Here is a 22,730-nt window from a genome sequence, read left to right on the forward strand (position 1 = left end):
TCTCCCCTACCTCCCATTCCTACGACGCTCCATTCCCGTATTCCTCCCCCAGTGTCCCCATCTCTCTAAAGGCCTCACGCTACTCCCCCCCCCCCCCCATCCCCGGGGCTAGGGCCTCTAGCCACAAACAACAACAACAACAACAACCATCTATTGATTTCCGTCCTTTAGCCAATCGCTGTGGGGGGGGGGGGGGGGGGGGGGGGTTGCCTTCCACCCTACCACACACCCCCGACCCCACCACAGCCCACCACCCCACTGGCTACTGTCTCCTCCCCACTGGCTACTGTCTCCTCCCCACTGGCTACTGTCTCCTCCCCACTGGCTACTGTCTCCTCCCCCACCGGTATATGTTGCTGGTCGGGTCGCGGTTGGACACCACCGGTGCAGGCCCAAGGGTCAGGTCAAAGGTCATCTCTTAATTCCCAAGGGTCATACCGTCGTGGCTAGGTGTCGTACCGTCGTGCTCAGGGGTCGTACCGTCGTGGCTAGGTGTACCGTCGTGCTCAGGGGTCATACCGTCGTGGCTAGGTGTCGTACCGTCGTGCTCAGGGGTCGTACCGTCGTGGCTAGGTGTACCGTCGTGCTCAGGGGTCGTACCGTCGTGGCTAGGTGTCGTACCGTCGTGCTCAGGGGTCGTACCGTCGTGGCTAGGTGTCGTACCGTCGTGCTGAGGAGGCTGGCATGAACATGTCTCTGTTTATCATACTGAAAACAGTCCAGCCATCTCTCCTGACGCCACTGATGACTGGGCCTCCTCCACCACACTGGAGGCTCCACTGTGCCTCCTCCACCACACTGGAGGCTCCACTGTGTCTCCTCCACCACACTGGAGGCTCCACTGTGCCTCCTCCACCACACTGGAGGCTCCACTGTGCCTCCTCCACCACACTGGAGGCTCCACTGTGCCTCCTCCACCACACTGGAGGCTCCACTGTGCCTCCTCCGCCACACTGGAGGCTCCACTGTGCCTCCTCCACCACACTGGAGGCTCCACTGTGCCTCCTCCACCACACTGGAGGCTCCACTGTGCCTCCTCCACCACACTGGAGGCTCCACTGTGCCTCCTCCACCACACTGGAGGCTCCACTGTGTCTCCTCCACCACACTGGAGGCTCCACTGTGCCCCCTCCACCACACTGGAGGCTACACTGTGCCTCCTCCACCACACTGGAGGCTCCACTGTGCCTCCTCCACCACACTGGAGGCTCCACTGGGCCTCCCCCACCACACTGGAGGCTCCACTGGGCCTCCTCCACCACACTGGAGGTTCCACTGGGCCTCCTCCACCACACTGGAGGCTCCACTGGCTATCATACCACCTTTATTCAGATGCCGACGAAGACCTATTCGAGAAGTTGTCAAAATTCATCAACTAAGACCCGGAATGATGGTCCCGGGTGCCCAAAGAGAAATGAACGAAGCTTCGAGATGGTATCGGGTGATGAACACCAAGGGTAAAAGTAACTCTGGTGAGAGGAAAGGGGGAAGAACACTGATAACAAAATTTTAATGGGTTGTTCATCCTCCTTGCCTAAGTGACAGGCATGTGGAGGAAGTGGAGGGAATTAACTCTGGACTCGGAGAGCCAGAGACACAGTGACCTTTGGGTAGGCTGAGGCCATATTTCCTACCTTACAGTAGATTTCGAGTTTCACCAGAAGCTACAGAGGACAGTACGACTCTGGAAGTACCACAGGAGTTTGAAAGTTTCCTTCAAGGAAGATATAGACCTTATGTGACTGTCAAGATCAAAAACTGTGTTAGATGTGTTAACCACTTGTGGTTCTGAGGGTGTTATTATGGAGGGACCAGATGGAAGGGAGACATGCACTAAGATTATCATATTTGATGTTCCTACATATTTACACCATGAAGATCTTCAATTAGATGACAGATTTGTTAGGGTTAAATGACCTGGTTAAACTCAGATAAATCTGAACCTCACATACTGTCAAACGTACCATCGAAGGACCACTCATGGACCACCCAAGGACCACTCATGGTCCATCCAAGGACCACTTACGGTCAGTTATCTTTCCCGTGGGAGAGAGTAAGATCATAACGAGATAACTTCATGATATCATGAGTCCCTGGCGTTATCTTTACGCAGGTCAGCAGAAGTGACAACACAGTGGAGTTAGGCTCCCGTGAAATTCCAATTTCCTGGGTCATTCAGAATCACTGCCACAGGTCCATTACAGTCCATTTAATTTACGACAACGAGTTAAGTAATCTTATAACCGGAACGTGAAGAAGAGGGGGTCATTATAGCAGGAAAGGTCAGGGGTTAAGGAGGGAATAATGAGGACCTCACCTTCAGACAACACATGGAAGGCAAATGTCAAAACTCCTAAGATGTTTGCTCACTATACTAGGCTACCGGCATGATCTACCACACACACACATACCACACACCATCTGAGCTGGGAACATGCAAGGTTTCTTCACTACAAACTACCCTGGGAACGAAGCCTGGGGACACTCAGCTCGCTAGAGAGAAATATCATAATGTGATCCTGGGGTTAAGTGCGACCAGCCAGCGCCACATTTCTGCTTGATTGTCTGGTGTCCACTACGAACAGTCAGTCTTCAGTTCGATACAATGACTGAACTACTCACTGACATGACCTGACTGAACCATTAGGTCAATACACTCAATAAGCTAGTCATTTCAATGACCTGACAGGACCAATCATTTCAGTACAGTGACTGAACGAGTAAGCAGAGCAATACGTCACCTTCGACCTAAGTTCCAGGTGGTGCCAGCTGGTGAGTCTAAAGACTCGTATCTGTGAGAGAAGGTCGGTCCATTAACCAACACGTCTCATCAAGTTGGGCGTGATGCCCAACTTCCGACGTGACAATCTCCTTCATCTCTGGCATCTGGTCCACGGACCTGGCAAGCATTTGCCTTCACTGAGGCACCTAACGTGTGTGTGTGTGTGTGTGTGTGTGTGTCGCATCTTTACGATCGGCTCCAACATCCTCCACAGCTTCCTTGAAAAGCTGGCTTTGCCAGGCCGCAGCCCATGTGAGACTTGGGTGGTTCCTTTTTTTCCCAGTCACGACATTTCCAGAGCCGAGACCCTCTTCCCCACACAAAGCTTACTGGTGTATGATGGAACGGGATGATGATGATGATGATGATGATGATGATGATGATGATGATGATGATGAACTCTGGGGAAGATTCGTCACTTTCGTACAGTGATGCAACGAAGCCATCCTTGCTGTTGCCGCCCATCACCGCACGCGACCCAACCTCTACAGAGACGTTACCTTCCACTGATGAGGCGAAGTCCTATCCATTACAATGTATATATCTGGTGCATATCTTCACCCATTACAATGTATATATCTGGTGCATATCTTCACCCATTACAATGTATATATCTGGTGCATATCTTCACCCATTACAATGTATATATCTGGTGCATATCTTCACCCATTACAATGTATATATCTCGTGCACATCTTCACCCATCCTCAGCACCTCACAACCAGTGTACTCAGTATATCTCCACCGCACAAATCACTGGACGCCATGTACCCAACATCACCAGCCAGGCAGTGTTTGAAATGCTCGTACACTTACGAAGATGCAATGAAAATCAAGACTGACTTTTGTAGTGAATTACCTTCGCAGTGCCAGACGCTTCCTGATGTCTTTCACTGATGCCATGACTTCTGATCCAAGAGCGAGACCAAAAGAAGAGAAATACGAGCCAAATATCAACACGTTTGTCATCGCATCTCTGTCCTCCGTCATCGCATCTTTGTCCTCCGTCATCGCAGCTTTGTCCTCTGTCATCGCATCTCTGTCCTCCGTCATCGCATCTCAGTCCTCCGTCAGTATCCTCCAGGTATCCAACCCAGTGAGGAACTTCAACAGACGTCTGCCACTGCAGGACTTTGCACAAGTTCGCGACGCGTCCTGTAGAGAGTGACGGATGAAAGGCGAATCCTGCTCGCAAGTCATCCATTCTATTCTTCTTCTTCTTCTTCCTAAGTCTCGAACTAATATCGGAAAATTGAAAAAAAAAATCGCAGTTTCTTTGATTTGTCTGAAATTGCCTCTTGTCCTCATGTGCTTCCAGAGTACGGGAAGTCTTTCTGCACAATACACACACACACACACACACACACACACACACACACACACACACACACATACACACACATACACACACACACACACACACACACACACACACTTGCCTATACATCATAACAGCGTTAGTTTTCCCTTGTCATGTGTTATGATCGCAAAGTTTTTCGTCCCTGACTAACCAAACCCGCGTTCGTTACCACAAGGCACCACACACACACACACACACACACACACACACACACACACACACACATGCACGCTGGCTCTCTCATGAATGGTAATCTTATCTACGGTAAATTACCTTTCAAACCACGACATTGGAGAGGCAGGGAGTATGTCTCTCTGTCCCTGCTGGAGGACGTGTGTGAGCTTCGGGCGTGCGACACTCCACTAATGTAAGAAACAAGTCGAGGAAATTCCCGGGCCCGGGTTTCTCTGCCAGACGACACACTTTACGGCTACCACGATTCACATTTCACCTGCACAAAAAAGGCTACGGCCTTCGCTACCCACATTTCCAGACTTAAAAAGAAGAAAAAAAGATCCCAAAATACGAGAGCCAGCCCGTAGCCTACAATTATCCAGCCTCACTGGATATTGGAGCCACTGGCCTGCAGGGTAATAGACTCGTGGGACTTTCAGTCGACCTACTTAAAATGAACAGTCCCTCGAGACACTGAGGTCAGTTACCCGGAATATCGAGGCCAGTTACTCGGAATATCGAGGCCAGTTACCCGGAATATCGAGGCCAGTTACCCGGAATATCGAGGCCAGTTACCCGGAATATCGAGGCCAGTTACCCGGAATATCGAGGACAGTTAGCCGGAATATCGAGGCCAGTTACCCGGAATATCGAGGACAGTTACCCGGAATATCGAGGCCAGTTAGCCGGAATATCGAGGCCAGTTAGCCGGAATATCGAGGCCAGTTAGCCGGAATATCGAGGCCAGTTACCCGGAATATCGAGGCCAGTTAGCCGGAATATCGAGGCCAGTTACCCGGAATATCGAGGACAGTTAGCCGGAATATCGAGGCCAGTTACCCGGAATATCGAGGCCAGTTAGCCGGAATATCGAGGCCAGTTAGCCGGAATATCGAGGCCAGTTAGCCGGAATATCGAGGCCAGTTACTCGGAATATCGAGGCCACTTACTTAAAATGAATGAATCTTTAAGACTAGTAACTGGGGCCAGAACCGGCTTTCCCGACCAAAACCCATTTACTCCAAAATGAAGAAATCGCTCCGAATTCTTCCGTGGTCACGCAACGAAAACGGAGAGCCGCCCGAGGCATTACTATACCAACGGAAAATGGAGGACTGGCCAGGCGGCATCTGACGCTCAGCCACTTAAGATGGGCAAAATTGCCAAGGGTAAAAGAGCACTTAGCAAGACGAGGGGATATCAATTTGGGGTGAAATTCAAGTCCGGCAGACAGATGGGTTCCTCCTTCTACTATGCCGTCTGGAGTGAGCCAGCTGCTGGTCCGGTAACGGACGATCCCTCCACCATCTCTGCACCATCTACCCCAGCCCCCTTCTTTCCCTCCCACTGGGCGTCTCCCACTTCGATGAACATTATGGGCGGGGGAAGCTGGCTCGTAAGTCAGCATGAGAGAGAGAGAGAGAGAGAGAGAGAGAGAGAGAGAGAGAGAGAGAGAGAGAGAGAGAGAGAGAGGGAGAGAGAGAGAGAGAAGGGGAGTTCGGCTAACGGGCCATTACAGATCCCCTGAAGCCGCCCCACACACACACCAGCCATAAAGGTTCATATTCAAACTAGCAGCAAGACGGACCCGACCTGTGTAGTGTGGGGCGGGCGCCGAGCTGTGCCGCTCTGCCTGACATCCGTGACGCTCCACCTCTTCAGCGAGAGGCTACCACCCTTACCTGGCGATCCTACCAGGCCGGGATAACCACACTGCCAGGCCGTGATAACCACACTGCCAGGCCGTGATAACCACACTGCCAGGCCGGGATAACCACACTGCCAGGCCGGGATAACCACACTATAGGACCTGGGCACTAACACGGCGAGGCCACAGTCCAGCACAACACACCCCACGCCCACCACAACACACAACAACCATGCAAGTTCTGCCCAAAAAAGGCAAAACAACAGACAACAACCAACCGACCAACTCAAAACCCTTCACCTGGTCTCACGAGAGACCACAACCTACAACCCAGGGGCAGAGGTCGTCACAACCCAGGCCGTGGTCCTCCTCCCACACACACACAAGACCCTGGGCCTGGCCACACTCTCCTGTTGCTCCGGCCAAACATGCCAGGTGCCAGTGTGTAACCCTGGGTCACGTCACCACCAGTGTCCACACCTTGGCTGACCTGTTTGCTGGCCCTCACGACCTTGGCTGACCTGTGTGCTGGCCCTCACGACCTTGGCTGACCTGTGTGCTGGCCCTCACGTCCTCCCCAACTATCATTACCTTCGTTCTGTTGGTTCTCATCACCAGCTGATTGATCCTCTCCATCAAAACTAGACACACACTCACACACACACACACACACACACACACACACACACACACACGATTACCTAACTACACCAACCACTATCTCTCACACGCATCAGTAGCTAATCAGCCACACCAATATTAATCACACTAGTAGTTACAATCATACAAACCACAGGAGCATATTATGTGTAACATGAACTCAATCACCATCCTAATGACCTATATATATATATATATATATATATATATATATATATATATATATATATATATATATATATATATATATATCACTTCCGTCGTATACATAAGGCTCGTATTACATGTATCTCTCACAGGCGATCAACCTTACAGATCATTTTCACACATCCTCACCCATCTCTTATCATATAAACATCAGAAATAACATAAGTGATAATTAGGTGTTCCTTCCACCGTGATCATCTACACTGTAGTTAGCATACCTGGCACTGTAGTGATGAGCAGTGATGCATGGAACAGACGCGTTGCCTTCAGTGCCACACTGGCAGTGACATCAGAAAGGTTGGAACAGTAGCATGGAAGATATCATCAAAACATGGCTGTACGGAAGTGCCATGGTTAATGGTGAGGTTTTCCTCAACTTACGAGCCGTGTTGAGTGACAGGTTCAACTACTGTATATCAAGGAGTAAACTCATGAATATGTCCACACTAAGGCACAGCTCCGGGTCTTGACGCTCTTCACAACTTTACACGATAAGAAACGACTTAGAAATTTTCATGAGACGCTGATTTAAGAGTTCTGACCTAGGTCATGTTGTAGGTTACGACCCAGGTTATGTTGTAGGTTATGACCCAGGTTATGTTGTAGGTTATGACCCAGGTTATGTTGCAAGGTGTAACCAGGGTTAGGTTGCAGGTTATGACCCAGGTTATGCTGCAAGTTATGACCCACGTTATGCTGCAAGTTATGACCCACGTTATGCTGCAAGTTATGACCCAGGTTATGTTGTAGGTTATGACCCAGGTTAGCTTGTAGGTTATAGTGACAGCCAACGAGGGAGAGACAGTACGACCCTTTAAGTACGACGTTACGAGCCTTGGGTATGATGACCTGACCTCTGACCTGACTCTCAAAGAGAATTTGCGTAAGGTTTTCCTGGAAAAGGCATGGTTTACCCCCACCAGACAACGTTTTCAAGCCTCAGGCGTTTGCTAACAACCAGAAAATCGTTTTCACCCACTAGACAACGTTTCTTACCATCTAGTTGGTTAAATCCAACCAGAAACGTTACCATTCTATTGTGCTAAACAAAGAAAGAAACATTTCTACTCACCAGATAACGTTCTGTGTATTAAAGAACGTTTCATGTAACGTTCTGTACACCAGAGAACGTTTCATCTACGTGTTGGCATCCATGTGACACCTCCTCCACACACCAACATGACGGGTCTCGCCCATCAAGTAAACATCTCATCCAATAAACGTTTGTATCCCAGGCGGCCTTGTCCACCCACCGCACGTTTCTCCACTCAAAAGACAACGACGTTTCCGAGAGAGAGAGAGAGAGAGAGAGAGAGAGAGAGAGAGAGAGAGAGAGACGTACTGACCCATGATGCTAACATGAAGGTCACCTGTGTACTCTACGTACAGTTGTATGGGAAGCCTCTGTGGTAAAGCCAAGCCCCCCCCCCCCCCCCATCACCCGGACCCATCACTAGGAGCCATCTGTTGTTACCTCGCCATCTGGTCCCCTGTTGCCTCCCTGTTTGACCCTCTGTTGCTCCTCCCTGTTGGTTTCCTACGGTCCTCGACCCACACGTCGGGACTCCACACCAGGATGGTCACACACGGTGACGTGGCCCAAACTGTGGTGGGAGAGATGGTGGTAGCCCAAACTGTGGTGGGAGAGATGGTGGTAGCCCAAACTGTGGTGGGAGAGATGGTGGTAGCCCAAACTGTGGTGGAAGAGATGATGGTAGCCCAAACTGTGGTGGAAGAGATGGTGGTAGCCCAAACTGTGGTGGGAGAGATGGTGGTAGCCCAAACTGTGGTGGGAGAGATGGTGGCAGCCAAAACTGTGGTGGGAGAGATGGTGGTAGCCAAAACTGTGGTGGGAGAGATGGTGGTAGCCCAAACTGTGGTGGGAGAGATGGTGGTAGCCCAAACTGTGGTGGGAGAGATGGTGGTAGCCCAAACTGTGGTGGGAGAGATGGTGGTAGCCCAAACTGTGGTGGGAGAGATGGTGGTAGCCCAAACTGTGATACTAAACACCATGGCGGTAACGGTGGTGGTGGCAGGAACTGTGGTGGTGGCTGCAGGATCTGTGGTGGAAGTGGTTCGTGGTGGTGGCTGTCTGCTTCCCCCACCCTCGTCCTGCACCACCTGCCCCCCCGCTAAGCAGGATTAAGCAGGGTATGATGAGCGAGTCACTCGGCCGCTCAACAAGTTTTCCATTTCCCAGGATTTGAGGCGATCACAGCCCCCCCCCCCCCCCCCCCCCGCCCGACCCCACGTCCCTCCCCCTTCCCTTTCCCTTTAATCATCCAGGAACACCCCTTCCTAAAACCTTCCCTTTAATCACGTCACAGATCCCCTTACCTTTACCTATAATGACCACAGCATCCCCTTACCCCTTATCCTTACCTATAAATGATAGACATCTCCCCTTACCTTTCCCTTCACTCACCACAGTTTCCCTTACCTATTTACCTTCCCTTTACTTATCACTGCTCACTTTACCCCTTTAATTTTCCTTTTAAACGTCATAGCTCCCTTTAACCCTTACCTTCCCATTACAGCCCCTTACGCCTCCTTTACATCCACTTCCTTAACAACTACCACCACAAGGATACACGTCCATACAACTGTAAGGATACACATCCACATATCATGAAGATATCTATCTTCACACATATTTACACATGTGGGGCCACATCTCTTCAACTTTCTCTACTATCATATGACTTCTTAAATCTCTGTATGTTGTCTGTACTAACCATGTCCTCAGTCATTTGATAACATTTATCCACAACTAATACATTATACAAGTAATTCTTTATTGTGTGTGTGTGTGTGTGTGTGTGTGTGTGTGTGTGTGTGTGTGTGTGTGTGTGTGTGTGTGTGTGCGTGTGTGTGTGTGTGTGTGTATGCGTGTGTGTGTGTGTGTGTGTGTGTGTGTGTGTGTGTGTGTGTGTGTGTATGCGTGTGTGTGTGTGTGTGTGTGTGTGTGTGTGTGTGTGTGTGTGTGTGTGTGTGTGTGTGTGTGTGTGTAGAACAGAAGAGCAGCAGGTGGAAGAGCAGAGTGCGGCAGGTGAAACAGCAGAAGCAGGTGGAACAGGATGGATCAGCAGGTGGATCGATAGCTGGAGAAACATCGGAAGGAGTGTCAAGTGGAACAGTGGATGAGGGAGAAGGTGGAGGGGGCCAGGTGAGCCTGGTGGAGCGGCCCCGCGGGATCCACCGTGACCTGGGGACCGGCCATCTTGAAGCTGAGCTACAAACTGCCGCTACAACAGCCGTCACTAGTGCCGCTACACCTGCCGCCAATATTGCCGCTACACCTGCCACCAACACTGCCGCTACAGCTGCCGCCAATATTGCCGCTACACCTGCCACCAATATTGCCGCTACACCTGCCACCAACACTGCCGCTACAGCTGCCGTCAATACTGCCGTTACAACAGTTGCTAAAACGACCACTAAAGCCGCTACACTTGCCATCAATATCGCCGCTACAGCAGCCACCAATACCACCACTACTGCAGCTACAACTGCCACCACTACTAGCACTACTATCGTTACTGCTTCCGCCAGAATTATCATTAATGTCACTACCACAAACTCCAACACTCTCATGCAACTACTACAACCTCCACCACAACCTCCAACACTCTCATGCAACTACTACAACCTCCACCACAACCTCCGTTATTATACCACTCGTCCTACAGCCTCCACCAACATCACAATGATCGACGACACCACCACTACAATAAGAAACGCTGTTACAATCGCCCCTACAAACACAGTATATATATATATATATATATATATATATATATATATATATATATATATATATATATATATATATATATATATATTTTTTTTTTTTTTTTTCTTTTCTCTTTCAAACTATTCGCCATTTCCCGCATTAGCGAGGTAGCGTTAAGAACAGAGGACTGGGCCTTTGAGGGAATACCCTCACCTGGCCCAATTCTCTGTTCCTTCTTTTGGAAAATTAAAAAAAAAAAAAAAAAAACCTCCAACAGCCCGGATCGAACCCGGTACCCCTGTGCAAAAGGCAGGAATGCTAACCCCGAGGCTATATATATATATATATATATATATATATATATATATATATATATATATATATATATATATTTTTTTTTTTTTTTTATTTTATTATACTTTGTCGCTGTCTCCTGCGTTTGCGAGGTAGCGCAAGGAAACAGACGAAAGAAATGGGCCCACCCCCCCCCCCATACACATGTATATACATACGTCCACACACGCAAATATACATACCTACACAACTTTCCATGGTTTACCCCAGACGCTTCACATGCCTTGATTCAATCCACTGACAGCACGTCAACCCCGGTATACCACATCGCTCCAATTCACTCTATTCCTTGCCCTCCTTTCACCCTCCTGCATGTTCAGGCCCCGATCACACAAAATCTTTTTCACTCCATCTTTCCACCTCCAATTTGGTCTCCCTCTTCTCCTCGTTCCCTCCACCTCCGACACATATATCCTCTTGGTCAATCTTTCCTCACTCATTCTCTCCATGTGCCCAAACCACTTCAAAACACCCTCTTCTGCTCTCTCAACCACGCTCTTTTTATTTCCACACATCTCTCTTACCCTTACGTTACTCACTCGATCAAACCACCTCACACCACACATTGTCCTCAAACATCTCATTTCCAGCACATCCATCCTCCTGCGCACAACTCTATCCATAGCCCACGCCTCGCAACTATACAACATTGTTGGAACCACTATTCCTTCAAACATACCCATTTTTGCTTTCCGAGATAATGTTCTCGACTTCCACACATTCTTCAAAGCTCCCAGAATTTTCGCCCCCTCCCCCACCCTATGATCCACTTCCGCTTCCATGGTTCCATCCGCTGCCAGATCCACTCCCAGATATCTAAAACACTTCACTTCCTCCAGTTTTTCTCCATTCAAACTCACCTCCCAATTGACTTGACCCTCAACCCTACTGTACCTAATAACCTTGCTCTTATTCACATTTACTCTTAACTTTCTTCTTCCACACACTTTACCAAACTCAGTCACCAGCTTCTGCAGTTTCTCACATGAATCAGCCACCAGCGCTGTATCATCAGCGAACAACAACTGACTCACTTCCCAAGCTCTCTCATCTCCAACAGACTTCATACTTGCACCTCTTTCCAAAACTCTTGCATTTACCTCCCTAACAACCCCATCCATAAACAAATTAAACAACCATGGAGACATCACACACCCCTGCCGCAAACCTACATTCACCGAGAACCAGTCACTCTCCTCTCTTCCTACACGTACACATGCCTTACATCCTCGATAAAAACTTTTCACTGCTTCTAACAACTTTCCTCCCACACCATATATTCTTAATACCTTCCACAGAGCATCTCTATCAACTCTATCATATGCCTTCTCCAGATCCATAAATGCTACATACAATATATATATATATATATATATATATATATATATATATATATATATATATATATATATATATATATATATATATATTTGTCGCTGTCTCCCGCGTTTCCGAGGTAGCGCAAGGAAACAGACGAAAGAATGTTCCAACCCACCCCCATACACATGTATATACATACACGTCCACACACGCCATTATACATACCTATACATCTCAATGTACACATATATATACACACACAGACATATACATATATACACATGTACATAATTCATACTGTCTGCCTTTATATATATATATATATATATATATATATATATATATATATATATATAATTATTCATTTATTATACTTTGTCGCTGTCTCCCGCCATCTTTGTTGTTGACGTCTTATAAGCCAATCAGCGATCGTCTCCAACGTACACGTCAGCCCGCCAAAATTCATGTCAGTTGTGTCAAGGCTGGTCTCATCATTCTCGCTCTCTCCGTGCGTTTCGTGACCATTTCACTGAATGCCCATCATGCAAGGGACAACAGCCAGCATGTAACTGTGTTGGTAAAACAACCAAAGTGCCCAGGAATGTTACAGTAGGGACGTGGAAGTGATACAACGGGGTGAGGGAAGCCAGCGTCTGGCCGTTGGGGTCGGTCCTTCCTCTAATGTTAAAACGATGCTGGATAACAGTGGGATATATATATATATATATATATATATATATATATATATATATATATATATATATATATATATATAACCAGTGCAGCTTGCTAGCTCGCCAAACAAGCTGGACTGGGAGTAACGGTCGACGATGATGTGGTGTTGCTAACATGACATGGGAGCAGCTTCACAAATGAGGAGCTGCACGAGATGGCCGAACACAGTGCTAGTGACCAAGTCGAGTCGAAGACTGTGAACCAGAACAGTTCGTTACAAGAAACATTTGAAGTGATGCACATCATCAAAAGTTGTGTGACGACCGAGCAACCATTAGCGAAAATGACCCTGACATGCAGCGACGCGCGGGAGGGAAGTGGAACATTGGTAAGTGAATTTTCCCCATACGAGAAGAGGCTTCGCGAGAAGATACGTGAAGTAAGATGTCTTACCCCTGATGCCTTCTTTATGGTGGCCACATCCTGGCCCGTCTACTCAGGAGCAGCTGCTGTCTCTCGTTTCACACAGCTGCCAGGAGGGAGAAGCAGTGTAGTACGGCAGGCAACGATCGTGAACTATCCAACAAGCTACCACAAACTAACTGGTGAGCGACTGAATTTTATTTTCATTTAGTATCATTTTCTTAACCAATGCTATTGTATATTTTGATGTACTATGAATGATTTCTATTGTCTGTCAAAGCATTTTGTGTTCATGATTGCAGTACGACATTTTTGTATTATATCGGAGGGCTGGAAGTGCCGTTAAGTGAGATCGGTGGAAAATGCCATACGCGTTTCTGGGAAAATGTAACTATTTTTGTCTTCAGGGCCTATCTTGGCATACTTGGTCATTATCTAGTCATCCCGTAAGAAAATGATAGTATTTAATTGAATTTATTTATAATCATATCTTTTTTCATAAGCAAGGACCCATCTCCATTACCATGTTATAATAAACACTTACCAGAATTATTTATTTGAATAAATAAATATATATATATATATATATATATATATATATATATATATATATATATATATATATATATATATATACTGACTGCCTGATTCAATAATTTATATAGACATATTTACTCAAGTACCTGGTTCGAAAAGGGCCTTCTTGTTCCACCAGGATCCTTTTCCCCCGGAATCCTGCAGCTCCAAGGTTGCGTTACATTCAGTAGCAGGGAAACGTTGGACTACTTTAATGTGAAGTTCTTTGATGAGACTGGTGTTTCGTCAGCTGTTCTGGACATCACCCATCGCTCCATTACAATCACTATTTCAGAATATCATAAGACCTTTCGTGGCCACAATGCACTCCCACAATGAAGCTAAATACTTTTTGCTCAAATGACTCGTAATCTCCACACACACACACACACACACACATATATATATATATATATATATATATATATATATATATATATATATATATATATATTCTTTTCTTTCAAACTATTCGCCATTTCCCGCGTTAGCGAGGTAGCGTTAAGAACAGAGGACTGGGCCTTTGAGGGAACATCCTCACCTGGCCCCCTTCTCTGTTCCTTCTTTTGGAAAATTATAAGAAAAAAAAAAACGAGGGGAGGATTTCCAGCCACCCGCTTCCTCCCCTTTTAGTCGCCTTCTACGACACGCTGGGAATACGTGGGAAGTATTCTTTCTCCCCTATCCCCAGGGATATATATATATATATATATATATATATATATATATATATATATATATATATATATATATATATATATATATACATATATATACGGACTTACCAGTGTGAGAAGCTCTGGCCAAATCCTCGAGATGCGATGATCTGTAGAGGAGAAATGTATGGTTAGACATATAATGATTACACAACCAACACACTATATATATATATATATATATATATATATATATATATATATATATATATATATATATATATACACACACACACACATATATATATATATATATATATATATATATATATATATATATATATATATATAAATGGGTAATTTTGCACTTCAGTAAGAGTTAAGACAATTTATTGAAACTACCCAACACAAAACATGTTTCAAGGAGGAATTCCTCCTCATCAGATGTAAACATTGTTAAAGTATTCCACGAATAAGTTGATGACGTTAATAATAACTTTAAAACCCATCCCCTGGGAACTCTAAAGCAAAATCCTATATTGTCAATCATCGAGAAAGAATCATCAAGACAAGATAGCATAAGAAGAGTAGTTGAACACGCTTCTCGCTCCCCTGGCCATTTATCCCCGCATGACCCCCCTTAACCACAAGGCACCCCTAAATTTCCCTTTAACGGCCAAGCATGGCGGTAAGAAGGTGTACAAGCCTATGTAGTAGTTCATGCAATTTTATTTAACATGTAATTTTTCTATACATGTGGCAGGACATCCTGCCACCTCATCAGGTAATGCTGGGATTTCAATAACTTTCCTAAGTACTGACACCTGATAAGGTGGATTGTCTCCACAAAACATGTCGTGCCACATGTATAGAAAAATTACGTTAAATTGTATGAACTACTAAGGTGCGATTCCACCTTCATATCATTATTATTATTATCATTATTATCATTATTGTCATTAATATTTTATCATTATTATAATAATCGCTGTTTCTCGCGTCACCGAGATAGCGCCAGGAAACAGACGAAGAATGGCTCATCCACTCATACACACACACACACACACACACACACACACACACACACATATATATATATATATATATATATATATATATATATATATATATATACACATAAATGCCTATACAAGCACAAATACATACACAGCCATTCCTGGCGCTACCCCGCCCCACAGGAAACGGCATCGCTAGCCCGTGCTTCAGCGAGGTTGCGCCAAGAAAACAGACAAAAAGGCTACATTTGTTCACACTAAGTCTAGCTGTCATGTGTGATGCACCGAAACCACAGCTCCCTATCAACATCCAGGCCCCACAGACCTTTCCATGATTTACTCCAGACGTTTCACATGCTCTGGTTCAGTCCACTGACAGCACGTCGACCCCGGTATACCACATCGTTCCAGTTCACTCTATTCCTTCCATACCTCTCACCCTCCTGTATGTATAGGCCCCGATCGCTCAAAATCTGTTTCACTCCATCCTTCCATCTTCAATTTGGCCTCCCGCTTCTTGTTCCCTCCACGTCACACACAGACATATATGTATATATATATTCCTATGAGTCCCCTGATGATGTGATTATTACACGAAAGTGCACTTGGGAACTTTTCGTGTTTCATTTTCCCAGTGGACTCAGGAATATCTTGATCAAGCGCAAAATTGTAATCCTTCCCAACATGTATATATATATATATATATATATATATATATATATATATATATATATATATATATATATATATATATATATGAAACACGATAAGTTACCAAGTCAGTTGATATAAAAGGAAGAGACGTAGCTAAGACGCTTGTTTACCTGTGGCGTCTTAGCTATGTCTCTTCCTTGTATATCAACTGACTGTTCTACACTTCTATCTCATTCTTGCATCTCCTCTGACAATGTGATCATTAAAAGAAAGTGCATTTGGGAATTTATCGTGTTTCATTTTTCTCGTGGTTTTATGCATATACTAGATCACGCGCACCACTGCGATCTACTGAAATATACTTACACACATTACACACACACACACACACACACACACACATATATATATATATATATATATATATATATATATATATATATATATATATATATATATATATATATATTAACTGGGAGATTAATCTGGTTGTCGCAATAATGTGAAATCTTGACAGACCGTGGATTATCCGACTTCCAAACCGTGCAACATGGTAGAATTTGGCTCGAGAAAGTAAATCTGGTTGAAGTAGGTGAACTCTGGTTATGGAAGATACACTTTAATCAGAGAAGGTAAACTTTGGTTAGAGAAGGCAAACTGGTTGACGAAGGTAGAATTTGGTTGGAATAAGTAAATTTTGGTTAGAGAAGGCAAACTGGTTGGAGAAGACTGACTATGGTTGGAGAATTTAAACTATGGTTGAAAACGATAAATTGGTTAGAAAAAGTAAACTTTGGACGAAGAAGGTAAACTGTGGTTAGAGAAGGTAAACCTGGGTCTCGGAGACGTTAAGCGTTCGTCACAGAAAGTAAACTGTTGTTAAAGGTGGAGACGTTAAACGTTCGTCACAGAAAGTAAACTGTGGTCAGAGAAGGTAAATCCTGGGTGGAGACGTTAAGCGTTCGTCACAGAAAGTAAACTGTGGTTAGAGAAGGTAAACCTGGGTCCCAGATGACTAGTCTGGATCGGATGCCCTCACCTCACACTCCCTGGCGTTGCCAGGTCCAAGCCAGACCTGCGCTGATAATTATACACTCCCGCTCTAATGCATTCGCGAGTGTACTAATACCTTTCCAGTTACCTAATCCTCAGCGGCTCTGCCGGGCAATAACTGGAGGAGAAATTCTGTCACGAGTGGAGGAGGGGTCTGTGCAGGAGGAGAGGGTACGAGACACGTGTGTAAGTTGGATTTTACCACAAGTTTGAGGAAAGGCTTTTGGTGTACGCCCAAAACTGTCCATGCCACCTCACGTCTCTACCCACATATGGTTACATGAGCCAACGGAAAAGTATACTGGGTGTTGTTTATCACCGGTACGGTCAATATAATAGTGTAACAGCCATCCGACTCGTATACATCAACTGTCGTACTTGCGCGCGCACACACACACACACACATACACTCACAGCTGTACCCGTGTGATCTCCAGGCTGCATGTACACCGTGGGAATGTCTCTACGAGGATATACAAAAATGATGTCAACATTTTTACAGGCCATGCTATCAGGAATGACGAGGATGAAACGACTGAATCACAGAAAAAAAAAATTACGAAGGGAAAAATATAGAAAATGGTTAGTGTGGTGACGTTAACCCCAACACTGGAAACTGATGGTGAAATTTTACATCCTAGTCTCTCAGACTGGACGGAGATGTAACCACTGAAACACAAGTCAAGCTGGTTTTATCTGTGACCACTGAAACACAAGCTGGTTTTATCTGTGACCACTGAAACACAAGCTGGTTTTATCTGTGACCACTGAAACACAAGCTGGTTTTATCTGTGACCACTGAAACACGAGCTGGTTTTATCTGTGACCACTGAAACACAAGCTGGTTTTATCTGTGACCACTGAAACACAAGCTGGTTTTATCTGTGACCACTGAAACACAAGTCAAGCTGGTTTTAAAGAAAGCAAGAATAACACATCAATTTCTAACAGTCGTTAAATCACTGTTAGAAACACACCAGGTCAACAGAGGTCAGAGGCCGCAGGGTCAACAGGGAAAAAGACTAAGTCAGGGGAACAACACGGTACATATATGAGGTCAACAAGACGTCGGGCATGTAAGAAGTCTGCATGACCTGGACCAGGGGGTCACGAGGTCAGAAGTGATGATGTCATAATGACCAGTGAGGTCAACAGGGAGACACTCAGCACTCAACAGTCAGGACCTGACATGTGATGTGAACTAAAGATGTATAAAATGAGATCAATAAGCAAGACGTCGGAGGTCACAGGGGGTCAACTGGGAAGATGTCAGGGGTCTGGGGGGTCAACTGGGAAGATGTCAGGGGTCTGGAGGTCAACTGGGAAGATGTCAGGGGTCTGGAGGTCAACCGGGAAGATGTCAAGGGTCTGGAGGTCAACCGGGAAGATGTCAAGGGTCTGGAGGTCAACCGGGAAGATGTCAAGGGTCACAATCTCCAGCCCCATACGCCAGGAAAGGTCACTTCTTCCTCCTCTTACCGGCGGCATATCACCATGTCATCTCTGACTGAGCACACGCCCTACCCAGCATTCATCTCTCCCAGCGCTCACCTCTCCCTACTCTCATTCCTTCCAGCTCTCATCCCTCCTAGCAGCACCTCTTATCCCTCCCACCGCCCAGGGCTGACAACTCCCAGCGATCACAACTCATAACACTCAAACCTCCCAGCGATTATAACCTGCTACACGTCAACAGAGTAAACCAGGTAACTAATAATACAGTAAACCACAGACCTCACAGTAAACCTTGGCCTGCTCTCCTTAGGAAGCTGGGAACACGAGGGTCGCGTATAAACCCGCTAAAACCGGAGCTGAGAAAATGAGTGTCGTGTATAAACCCGCTAAAACCGGAGCTGGGAACACGAGGGTCACGTATAAACCCACTTAAACAGAGCTGGGAACACAAGGGTCGCGTACAAACCCGCTAAAACCGGAGCTGGGAACACAAGGGTCGCGTATAAACTCACTTAAACCGGAGCTGGGAACACAAGGGTCGCGTATAAACCCACTTAAACCGGAGCTGGGAACACAAGGGTCGCGTACAAACCCGCTAAAACAGGAGCTGGGAACACGAGGGTCGCGTATAAACCCGCTAAAACCGGAGCTGGGAACACAAGGGTCGCGTATAAACCCACTTAAACCGAGAGCTGGTAACACAAGGGTCGCGTATAAACCCGCTAAAACCGGAGCTGGGAACACGAGGGTCGCGTATAAACCCACTTAAACCGGAGCTGGGAACACAAGGGTCGCGTATAAACCCACTTAAACCGGAGCTGGGAACACAAGGGTCGCGTATAAACTCACTTAAACCGGAGCTGGGAACACAAGGGTCGCGTATAAACCCGCTTAAACCGGAGCTGGAACACAAGGGTCGCGTATAAACCCACTTAAACCGGAGCTGGGAACACAAGGGTCGCGTATAAACTCACTTAAACCGGAGCTGGGAACACAAGGGTCGCGTATAAACCCACTTAAACCGAGAGCTGGGAACACGAGGGTCGCGTATAAACCCACTTAAACCGAGAGCTGGGAACACGAGGGTCGCGTATAAACCCACTTAAACCGAGAGCTGGGAACACGAGGGTCGCGTATAAACCCACTTAAACCGAGAGCTGGGAACACGAGGGTCGCGTATAAACCCACTTAAACCGAGAGCTGGGAACAAGAGGGTCGCGTATAAACCCACTTAAACCGAGAGCTGGGAGCACGAGGGTCGCGTATAAACCCACTTAAACCGAGAGCTGGGAACATGAGGGTCGCCTATAAACCCACTTAAACCGAGAACCGGGAGCACGAGGGTCGCGTATAAACCCACTTAAACCGAGAGCCGGGAACACGAGGGTCGCGTATAAACCCACTGAAACCGAGAGCTGGGAACACGAGGGTCGCGTATAAACCCACTTAAACCGAGAGCTGGGAGCACGAGGGTCGCGTATAAACCCACTTAAACCGAGAGCTGGGAGCACGAGGGTCGCGTATAAACCCACTTAAACCGAGAGCTGGGAAAACGAGGGTCGCGTATAAACCCACTGAAACCGAGAGCTGGGAACACGAGGGTCGCGTATAAACCCACTTAAACCGAGAGCTGGGAGCACGAGGGTCGCGTATAAACCCACTTAAACCGAGAGCTGGGAGCACGAGGGTCGCGTATAAACCCACTTAAACCGAGAGCTGAGGCGGAGTAAAGAGGGAGCGACCGGGCTTGGTGGTGGGTGAGTGTGAGCAGGACGGGACGGGCGGGTATCGATCCGGGAGTTCTGGCTGGCGCGCTACCTGACAACCCAAGCCGCCACCCGACGACGCACGCATGCACGCGCTCACCGCGTTACCAGGTACCAGCCAGCGTCCGTCCGTCCGTCCGTCCCTCCGTCCGGGTCATACTTACTTCCGGTTCCCGGCTCACCCCCCCCCCCCCCACGGGGGAGAGGGGGAGGAGTTGTAGCCAGTAGGCCCACGGGGGGGGGAGTGTAGTGTGTACATACACACACCTACGTCTCTTTATTACCGCCCAGTTGTGGACACAGCGTCTGACGCTACGCCAGCCGGGCGTATATACACCAGGACACTACGACGATACGGAATTAATGTGCATGACATACGTGTTATACCTACACTCGGGGTGGGTGTATCATGACACAACACTATGTGTTATACCTACACTCGGGGTGGGTGTATCATGACACAACACTACGTGTTATACCTACACTCGGGGTGGGTGTATCATGACACAACACTACGTGTTATACCTACACACGGGGTGGGTGTATCATGACACAACACTATGTGTTATACCTACACCCGGGGTGGGTGTATCATGACACAACACTATGTGTTATACCTACACCCGGGGTGGGTGTATCATGACACAACACTACGTGTTATACCTACACCCGGGGTGGGTGTATCATGACACAACACTGTGTTATACCTACACTCGGGGTGGGTGTATCATGACACAACACTACGTGTTATACCTACACCCGGGGTGGGTGTATCATGACACAACACTACGTGTTATACCTACACCCGGGGTGGGTGTATCATGACACAACACTACGTGTTATACCTACACTCGGGGTGGGTGTATCATGACACAACACTACGTGTTATACCTACACCCGGGGTGGGTGTATCATGACACAACACTACGTGTTATACCTACACCCAGGGTGGGTGTATCATGACACAACACTACGTGTTATACCTACACTCGGGGTGGGTGTATCATGACACAACACTACGTGTTATACCTACACTCGGGGTGGGTGTATCATGACACAACACTACGTGTTATAACTACACCCGGGGTGGGTGTATCATGACACAACACTACGTGTTATACCTACACCCGGGGTGGGTGTATCATGACACAACCTTGTGTTATACCTACACCCGGGGTGGGTGTATCATGACACAACACTACGTGTTATACCTACACCCGGGGTGGGTGTATCATGACACAACACTACGTGTTATACCTACACCCGGAGTGGGTGTATCATGACACAACACTGTGTGTTATACCTACACTCGGGGTGGGTGTATCATGACACAACACTACGTGTTATACCTACACCCGGGGTGGGTGTATCATGACACAACACTATGTGTTATACCTACACTCGGGGTGGGTGTATCATGACACAACACTACGTGTTATACCTACACTCGCGGTAGGTGTATCATGACACAACACTACGTGTTATACCTACACCCGCGGTGGGTGTATCATGACACAACCTTGTGTTACACCTACACCCGGGGTGGGTGTATCATGACACAACACTATGTGTTATACCTACACTCGGGGTGGGTGTATCATGACACAACACTACGTGTTATACCTACACCCGGGGTGGATGTATCATGACACAACACTATGTGTTATACCTACACTCGGGGTGGGTGTATCATGACACAACACTACGTGTTATACCTACACTCGGGGTGGGTGTATCATGACACAACACTATGTGTTATACCTACACTCGGGGTGGGTGTATCATGACACAACACTACGTGTTATACCTACACCCGGGGTGGGTGTATCATGACACAACACTACGTGTTATACCTACACTCAGGGTGGGTGTATCATGACACAACCTTGTGTTATACCTACACCCGGGGTGGGTGTATCATGACACAACACTACGTGTTATACCTACACCCGGGGTGGGTGTATCATGACACAACACTACGTGTTATACCTACACTCAGGGTGGGTGTATCATGACACAACACTACGTGTTATACCTACACCCGGGGTGGGTGTATCATGACACAACACTACGTGTTATACCTACACCCGGGGTGGGTGTATCATGACACAACACTATGTGTTATACCTACACCTGTGGTGGGTGTATCACGACACAACACTACGTGCTACGCCTACACCCGGGGTAAGTGATATCATAACACAACACCTGGGAGGTG

The 22,730-nt window shown here is 46.9% G+C and overlaps 1 protein-coding gene across 1 annotated transcript in view; it reads right to left on the minus strand.

Moving 5' to 3' along the window:
• Positions 1 to 22,730, minus strand: part of disp (RND transporter family member dispatched) — a 108,302-nt gene that overhangs the window by 60,681 nt on the left and 24,891 nt on the right. Inside the window, 1 exon segment of the mRNA XM_071658521.1 lies at positions 14,698 to 14,738. The gene's annotated coding sequence lies outside the window, so the exon portion shown is untranslated.

The sequence above is a fragment of the Panulirus ornatus genome, chromosome 66, assembly GCF_036320965.1.
Source record: "Panulirus ornatus isolate Po-2019 chromosome 66, ASM3632096v1, whole genome shotgun sequence".
Taxonomy (NCBI): domain Eukaryota; kingdom Metazoa; phylum Arthropoda; class Malacostraca; order Decapoda; family Palinuridae; genus Panulirus; species Panulirus ornatus.